At 38.1% G+C, this 8,573-nt stretch overlaps 1 long non-coding RNA gene across 1 annotated transcript in view; it reads right to left on the reverse strand.

Moving 5' to 3' along the window:
- LOC103093340 (uncharacterized) overlaps nucleotides 1-8,343 on the reverse strand; it is a 30,595-nt gene extending 22,252 nt beyond the window's left edge. The window contains exon 1 of the long non-coding RNA XR_461656.3: nucleotides 8,167-8,343. This is a non-coding gene — a long non-coding RNA (uncharacterized LOC103093340). The remainder of the gene's footprint in view (nucleotides 1-8,166) is intronic.
- Between the last annotated feature and the right edge of the window lie 230 nt (nucleotides 8,344-8,573).

Here is an 8,573-nt window from a genome sequence, read left to right on the forward strand (position 1 = left end):
TAGCCCTTACTGCCTGTATGCCTTGGAATTGATATTTATTCTATTCCAAGGCAGAAGGTGTTTTTAAATTTTTTTTAATTTGTTTTTTAAAACCCTTACCTTCTGTCTTGGAATCAACACTGTGTATTGGTTCCAAGGCAGAAGAGTGGTAAAGGCTAGCCAATGGGGGTTAAGTGACTTGCCCAGGGTCACACAGCTGGGAAGTGTCTGAGGTCAGATTTGAACCCAGGATCTCCCATCTCTAGGCCTGGCTCTCAATTCACTGAACTACCCAGCTGCTCCCAGAAGGTGTTTTTTAGAAGTGGCGGGGGGGGGGGGGCGTGGGGGGGGGAACCAATATTAAGATAGAAGGTAAAGGTTAAAAAAATCCAAAAATACTATAATGAAATGTAATGTAATAGTGTAATTCAATAATGTAATGCTCCCTTCTGGTATAATTCCCTAAATTTGGAACTCATAGATTTATAGTTTGGGTCCTCTGGAGAAGACATACTCAAGATTCAAGGATACCTTTTATGTATGAGCCCTTAGTGGTATATTTCCTATTAATTGTCAACCAGGAAACTCAATTAGCAGTTAGCAAAGTCATTCACTAAGATGGAATAGTAAAACAATAGCTAGAAAACATTCTCCCCAACCCCAGACTGGAGATGTACTTTCCCACAAAGATGCATAACATCTGTGGAAAGAATGGCAGAAACTTATAGTACAAGAGTAGTGAGGAAGCCATGGAGCACCTACATGGGACAATGCAACTCCTGACTGAACCTGCAGGATCTCAAAGTCTTCTCTGTCTTCAAGTAGTCTTGTCTGCAACCTAATTTTCAACAGCTTTCTTAAGTTCACAGTTGGCTCTTTTCTCCGTATCCAGAGAACATGTTCCTCTTTTTTTTTTTTCTTAAATCCTTACCTTCTGACCTAGAATTAATACTGAGTATTGGTTCCAAGGCAGAAGGGCTAGGAAATGGGGGTTAAGTGACTTGCCCAGGGTCACACACCTAAGAAGTGTCTGAATTTCAATCCAGGACCTCAAGTCTCCAGGCTTAGCTCTCTATCCACTAAGCCACTGAGAAACCCTAGAGGATATGTGCCTTGAAGCTGAGTTCTCTCTCAGGTATCCATATCTCTCTGGAGTATGTGTCCTTGCCTAAACTGGGTCTCAAACTATCTCAAACTGATTGTCCAACATCTGGATGTAATATCTCCTGGGAAGATTTTTGAGAAGGGGTGTGAATTGGTCAAAGGAAATTGGACATCTGAGGAGGGATACTATGGAAAGAAACAAAGAGAGGAACAAACAGTGAGGAAGAATGAAGTAGATGCAAATGCATAGCTAGTAACTATGACATTGTGTGTAATGGAATGAATTCACCCTTGGGAAGAAAATGAATAGCAGAAAGGATCAAAAACCATGCTCTGACAATATGTCATTTATAAGAAACACACTGAGATAAGACATGTGTACCCCAGTGGAATTGCTTGTCAACTCTGGGAGTGGGGAGGAAAGAGGGGAGGAAGATAACATGAATCATGTAACCATGGGGATGGGGGGAGCAGAGAAACAAACACACTTGAAAATGAGATACACATAGAGTGAAAGTGAAGAGATGGAGTAGAATATACTATACTTCAGCTACTGCAGAAAGGGCAGGGGTAGCAGTCATTATCTCTGAAAGAGTTGGGGCTAAAATGGTAATAATTGGAAAGAATGAATAAGGGGGTGGCATATTATGGATAATGAAGTATTATCAATATTGGAACTATATGCACCAAGTTTTATAGCATTTAGATTTTTAAAGAAAAAATTAAATGAGTTACAGATGGAAATAGATAAAATAATAATGGCAGAGACTTTAATTTTCCCCTCTCAGAACTAGATAAATCCAACAAAAAGAAAGAAAGAAAGAAAGAAAGAAAGAAGTTTAGGAAATCAATCTTAGATAAGTTAAATATAATAGATATCTGGAGAGCCCCCACATACCTGCATGAGGCTAACAGTAGATGTAAGCCTGAGTATACACATAATCCAAATATAATGTTGATTGGGAAAACAATGGTTTAGAGAATATAAATATTCTGCATAAGTCTTACACTCACTTTCATTATACTTTTGAGGTAATCCTATATTCCTTAGGGATTGTGGTATTGGAACAAAAATTCCACGAGGTCTGACCAAACTGGAAAGACTTGATTTTGGAAAGAGAATGGTCCTGGCAATAGATTGCATCTGCTGCCCAAGTATCAATCTAGCTAAATATAGTCCTTTTAATATATGTTGACTGAGAACCAGCCTGGTTAAGTTGATCAAATTAAATGCTACTAGGAACATGGAGAAATAGCCTCAATATTACCTTACGAGAGCAGCTTTGAATTGTTTTTTTTAGAAAACAAGATGGAAATATATTTTAAGACATGTAAAGCTCTTCAATCTCATTAACCTAGGAATCCCATTACTAGGATTAGGCCCTAAAGTCATTATTGAGAGGGTAAAAAGATGTATATTCATGGAAATTTTATTTATAATGACAAAATAATTGGAAGGAATACAAATGTAAGGACTGGGAGAAATGGCTGAATAAATTGTGAAGAATTGAAAGAGAAGAAAAGAGAATAAGAATAATATATACTACTAGTACATTTTTTAAAAAAAGTAAAAAACCAAAAGAAAAAATATCCAAATTAAACAAATCCAAAGGAAACAAACACAAATTCAGAGGATGTTTATATTTGCACACAAAATAATTTACATATTTTAAAACATTGTAAACAATGCAGAATTTGTGGTTTTACATATAATTTTTTTCGCCATTTGGTTATTTAAACAAAGATTTTGTTGTGGTGGTTACTAAGTAATTTCCTAAATTGGAAGAAAAAATAAGATAAAAAAATAGAAACAAACTAAAAAATGGTGATTAGGGAATTTTTTACACCTTGTAGAGTTGCAGAAAAATTTCTTAACACTTCCTTATAGCTTGTGGGATTATAGGACAGCTCCAGATTACCTTTTTGCCCAAAATTATATATCCTTAACTAAGGTATTCAAAAGAATAAGATGTTAAAACTTCATAATTTTAATGTCAATTTATTTCCTGATACTATATCCAACAATATTTATATTTGAGATTACAGTAACTTTTCATTAGTCAGATAAAACTTCATTTAAAAAAATAACCTTATCTTCTGTTTTAGAATTAATACTAAGTATTGGTGCCAAGGCAGAAGAGTGGTAAGGGATAAGCAATTGAGGATGAATGACTTGTCCAAGGTCACATAAGCACAAGAGAGAATAATTTCTATTTATCCTGCTTGAAGAAATTAATATTTTTTGCTTAATAATGAAAAGTTGGGGTAAATGTATATAAATATAAATATGTATATATATATTAAGTTCATAATTTACCTCAGAGTTCAAGCATTTTGAATGGATTATAAAGGATGAAATACTTGTTATAAACACAAACCAAAAGTATCTCTTTAGAAAGCTGTCAGTTATTCTGACAAAAATAAATATTTTATTGAACACAGAATAGTATACATGTCAGACCTTTGGAAAGGGAAAGATTTTAAAACCAAGCAAGACTTAGGAAGAGTCACAAAATGTAAAATAAATAATTTTGACTACATCAAATTAAAAAGTTTTTGTACAAACAAAACCAATGTAACTAACATCAGAAGGGAAGCAACAAATTGGGAAACAATCTTCATAAAAACCTCTGACAAAGGTTTAATTACTAAAATTTACGTAGAGCTAAATTGATTGCACAAAAAAATCAAGCCATTTTCCAATTGATAAATGGGAAAGGGACATGAACAGGCAATTTTCAGATAAAGAAATCAAACTGTCAATAAGCACATGAAAAAGTGTTCTACATCTCTTATAATCAGAGAGATGCAAATCAAAACAACTCTGAGGTATCACCTCACACCTAGCAGATTGGCTAACATAACAGCTATGGAAAGTAATGAATGCTGGAGGGGATGTGGCAAAGTAGGGACATTAATGCATTGCTCTTGGAGTTGTAAATTGATCCAACCATTCTGGAGGGCAATTTGGAACTATGCCCAAAGGGCGATAAAAGACTGTCTGTCCTTTAATCCATCCATAGCACTGCTGGGTTTGTACCCCAAAGAGATAATAAGGAAAAATACTTGTACAAGAATATTCATAGCTGCCCTCTTTGTGGTGGCCAAAAATTGGAAACTGAGGGGATGCCCTTCAATTGGGGAATGGCTGAACAAATTGTGGTATATGTTGGTGATGGAATACTATTGTGCTAAAAGGAGTAATAAAGTGGAGGAATTCCATTGGGGACTGGAACAACCTCCAGGAAGTGATGCAGAGCGAAAGGAGCAGAACCAGGAGAACATTGTACACAGAGACTGAGACACTGTGGTACAATGGAACGTAATGGACTTCTCCATTAGTGGCAATGCAGTGATCCTGAACAATCTGCAGGGATCTAGGAGAAAAACACTATCCACAAGCAGAGGACAAACTGTGTGAGTAGAAACACCGAGGAAAGGCAACTGCTAGACTATAGGGGTTGAGGGGATTTGACTGAAGAGAGACTCTAAATGAACACTCTAATGCAAATACCAACAACATGGAAATGGGTTTGAATCAAGGACACGTGTGATACCCAGTGGAATCACACATCAGCTATGGGAGAGGTGGGGGTGAGGGGGAGGAAAAGAAAATGATCTTTGTTTCCAATGAATAATGTTTGGAAATGACCAAATAAAATAATGTTTTAAAAAAATAATAAATATTTTATGACACTTAAAAAAAAGTATAGTCCGAGGCTTATAGCTCATTTTCACATCATCACAGAATTATCATGGACTTTTAGAGTTGGAAGAGATGATTTATTAAAGATGATTTATTTATTATTTATTAAAGATGATTTATTCCAGTGCTCACAATTTTAAAATGTTGTCTTTCATTGACTAAATAATTCTGGGACAATTTCTAAGCTTATAATATTAGCATGATTTTCTTTGGGCTTAGTGCTTTTAAGCCACAGGTCTGTAGTATAATTAAAATCAACCAAGAAATGAATGAAAGATTTAAAAAAAAAAGTAATTTTAAAAATATAAGTAAAAACATGGGGAATAAAATCAAAGCAACAAACTTTTAACATTCAAGTCACATCTTTTTACAGTTAAATCATATCTTATTCATGTACTCTATTATTTTAAACTACTGCTTTAAATATAAAGGTATTATTTGTAAGTGTTCTTTTTATTATTACAAACTTGACAAATAAGAAAAATTCCTATAGAAAACTGTGAATCTCTATGGCATATTACTTTTTGTTGCCAAAGTACATGTTAAATCTAAAATAATAATTCTAACTGTGTTCTACTTATCTATGCCCCTTTCATATCATAACCTTTAAAAAAATCTTTAGACTATATTACTGGCACCAAGTCTAAAATTTCCATATCACTAGGTCCATTCATTTTTTTTACTCAATGAAAGTTTATCTTAAGCTTTGCCAACCATAAAGATATTTCAAGATCTTTCTATTTTCAGAGTTGACTTTGTACCCAGGGGATATTGATATTTTAAAATGCAGTGTTGTGACACGTAGTCTATTTCTGCAATTTTGAAGCCTTCTTCCTGGTATGGTCAAAGATCATTGCCACTTGAGAAAGTCCTTCACTGCTCTAGAAGTGTAGTTTGAGAGATTTCCTATGATCATCATTAATGTGATTGATCCATTATCAAAAGAAGTTACTCCACCCACAACTAGATAGATATCTCAACCAGGAGACTGAAAGCAAACCTCTGAAGAGAAACAAAGCTGACAACTTCTTGAGAAAACACAATCTGCCTTCCTCTGGATGTTGAAAAGCAAATTGGCTGATCCTGACTCTACCTTCTTTTCTTTCATTCTCTCCTAAGGCTATTATGGAAAAAGTGCTTTGAAAAACTTAAAGCTTTAGGGGCATCTGGGTGGTTCAGTGGTTGGAGAGCCAGGCCTAGAGAAAGGGAGATCCTGGGTTCAAATGTGACCTTAGACACTTCCTAGCTCAGTGATCCTGGGTAAGTCACTGAACCCCCATTGCCTAGCCCTGCCTGCTCTTCTGCTTTGGAATCAATACTTAGTATCCAACCAGTTTAAGAAAAAAAAAACCCTTAAAGCTTTCTATAAATGTGAGTTATCATCATGGTTGTCATGAAGTCCAATGGTTTTATTTTATTATTGTTTTGGGTTTTTTTTAACTCCCTCTGTCTTAGAATGGATACCTAGAATCAGTTTCAAGGCAAAGGAGTGGGTAAGGGTTAGGCAATGGAATGGTATGGCCTCTGGATCCCATTCTTTCCTTTTCACTGAACATACTTAATCTCCTCATTCCATAAGCTATCTGAACATGCTCAAAAGTTGTGGGTGTAAACATGATGTTGCTCTTTTAAAATAAGCTCCACATATGTCATCGCACCTCCTTACCTCCTAGTACAGGAAGCCAGAGTTTGTCTGTCTCTCTTGAGCAGGGGAGTCAAACCGGGGCTGTTACCTCCAACATGATAGTTGCTCTAAACTGATTGCCTAAAGCACACGTCTGCTTTTGACCTATCCCTCCCCTACTCCAGAAGTCTCAGTGGTTCCCCCATTGCCTTAAGAATGAATTACATACTCCTCTGGAATTTAAAGCCCTCACAGTCTGACTTCAGATTTTCTTTCTTTAAAAAAAATTTTTTACATGTTGATACAATTTTTAATGTTTTTTTTTTTACATTTTGTGATCCATGTCCTTGGGGAGGTTGAAAAGAACTAGGCAAGGAGTTAGGATTACCCAAAGGGGGGAGGAAAGGAAAGAGGGACAGAAAGGGAAAAGAAAAAGGAGAGGGAAAAGGGGAGGAGGAGAAAGAAAGTGGGGGGATGTGACAGAGACAGAGAGATGAAGAGAGAGACAAAGACAGAGAGACAGAGACAGAGAAACAGAGACAGAGAAGCTGGGAGAGGGAGAGGAAGAAGAGAGAGAAAGATATAGAGACAAAGAGGCAGAGACAGAAAGAGGAAGGGAGAAGAAAGAGAGATGAGAGAGACAGAAACAGAGAAAGACAGAGATAATAAAAAGAGAGGGGGCTGGGAGAGGGAAAAGAAATAGAGAGAGAGGAGAGAGAGACAGAGAAAGATAGAGATAGAGGGGGGAGAAGAGAGTTGAGAGAGACAGAGAGACAAAGAGAGAGAAAGAGGGAGGGAGAAGAGAAAGAGAAAGAGATGAGACAGAGACAGACAGAGAAAGATAGAAACAGGAGAGAGAGGGGGGAAAGAGAGAGAGAGAGAAAGAGAGAGAGTGAGAAAGAGAGAGAGAAAGGGAGATAGAGAGAGGGAGAGAGAGAAATAGAGAGAGAGAGAGAGAGAGAGGAGAGAGAGAGGAAGGGAGGCAGGGAGATGGAAAAAAGAGAGACAGAGAGAGACTGGAAGAAAGAGAGGGAGAAGAAGAAGAAAGAGAGGAGACAGAGATAGAGTCAAAGACAGAGAGAAGAAAGAGAAGAAAGAGAGAGGAGAGAAAGAGAGAAGAGAGACAGAAAGGGAAACAGGAAAAAAAGAAACAGAGAGAGGGGAGAAAAGAGATAGAGTTGAAGAGGGAGAATCAGAGAGAGAGAGACTGGAAGAGGGAGAAGGAGAGAGAGACAAAGACAGAGAGAGAAGAGAGAGACAGAAAGGGAGAGACAGAGACAGAGAGGGAGACAGAGAGAGACAGAGAATGTGCTTTCTAACTACTAGGATTTTTCCTAGTTGGGAACTTGACCCTAACACACGCATTTATTAATACATGATTATGGTCAGGATGAACCAACAGTGTTCTGGTGGAGGATGCTTGGCAAAAAGAAGTGGAAAAACTCCTTTCTGAGACCGGGAGTCCCATCTGTCCTCCCCAGAGGTGGAATGAAGTCTCTGACTTAGGGAGGGACGCGTCTCACTCACAGGAAGGCCTCATGAGGAACTGAGAAAGTGACCCTTGGTGGGGAGGCCCGAAGGTGGGGAGCAGCCCTTCTTTCCAGCCAGACTCATCCTAGTCTGAACCAGGGTCAGAGCTGTATGTTCCGATCAGTATCCCTAACCCTCCCCGCACTCCTCCATTACGATGTAAATTCACCTTGGGCAGGGACTGCCTCATTTTCCCCTTTGCATTCCCCAGGATCCCACTTACAGTCTGTGCTTAGTAAATGCCTGATGATGCACTTGGCGGTCTGCAGACTCTATGGCAAAAGGAGAGGAGAGTGCCGGGGCTGGCGGAGCTGGAATCCTGGAGGGGGCACGGACTCTTCAGCCTGCCGCTTATGCTGGAACTCCTATGGGGAAGCAGTAGCATGGCTTGGCCCCAATCCAAACACAAGGCCTTTAAATGGCACTGAGCCAACATTAGTTAATAGAGAAGAAAACTCATTCTTGTACTTTATGTACAGCGTTCATGGTGATTGTTCAACAAGTTCTCGCAATGATTTGTGAGGCCCCCAAGGCCCCAAATTACCTCTCAGCCCAGCAATGAGTAAGGGTGCTGCTCGTTCCTTGGAATTACCCACCCAAGGGAGGAACATAATCTCGGAAATATCACTG

The sequence above is a fragment of the Monodelphis domestica genome, chromosome 2 (assembly GCF_027887165.1).
Source record: "Monodelphis domestica isolate mMonDom1 chromosome 2, mMonDom1.pri, whole genome shotgun sequence".
Taxonomy (NCBI): Eukaryota; Metazoa; Chordata; class Mammalia; order Didelphimorphia; family Didelphidae; genus Monodelphis; species Monodelphis domestica.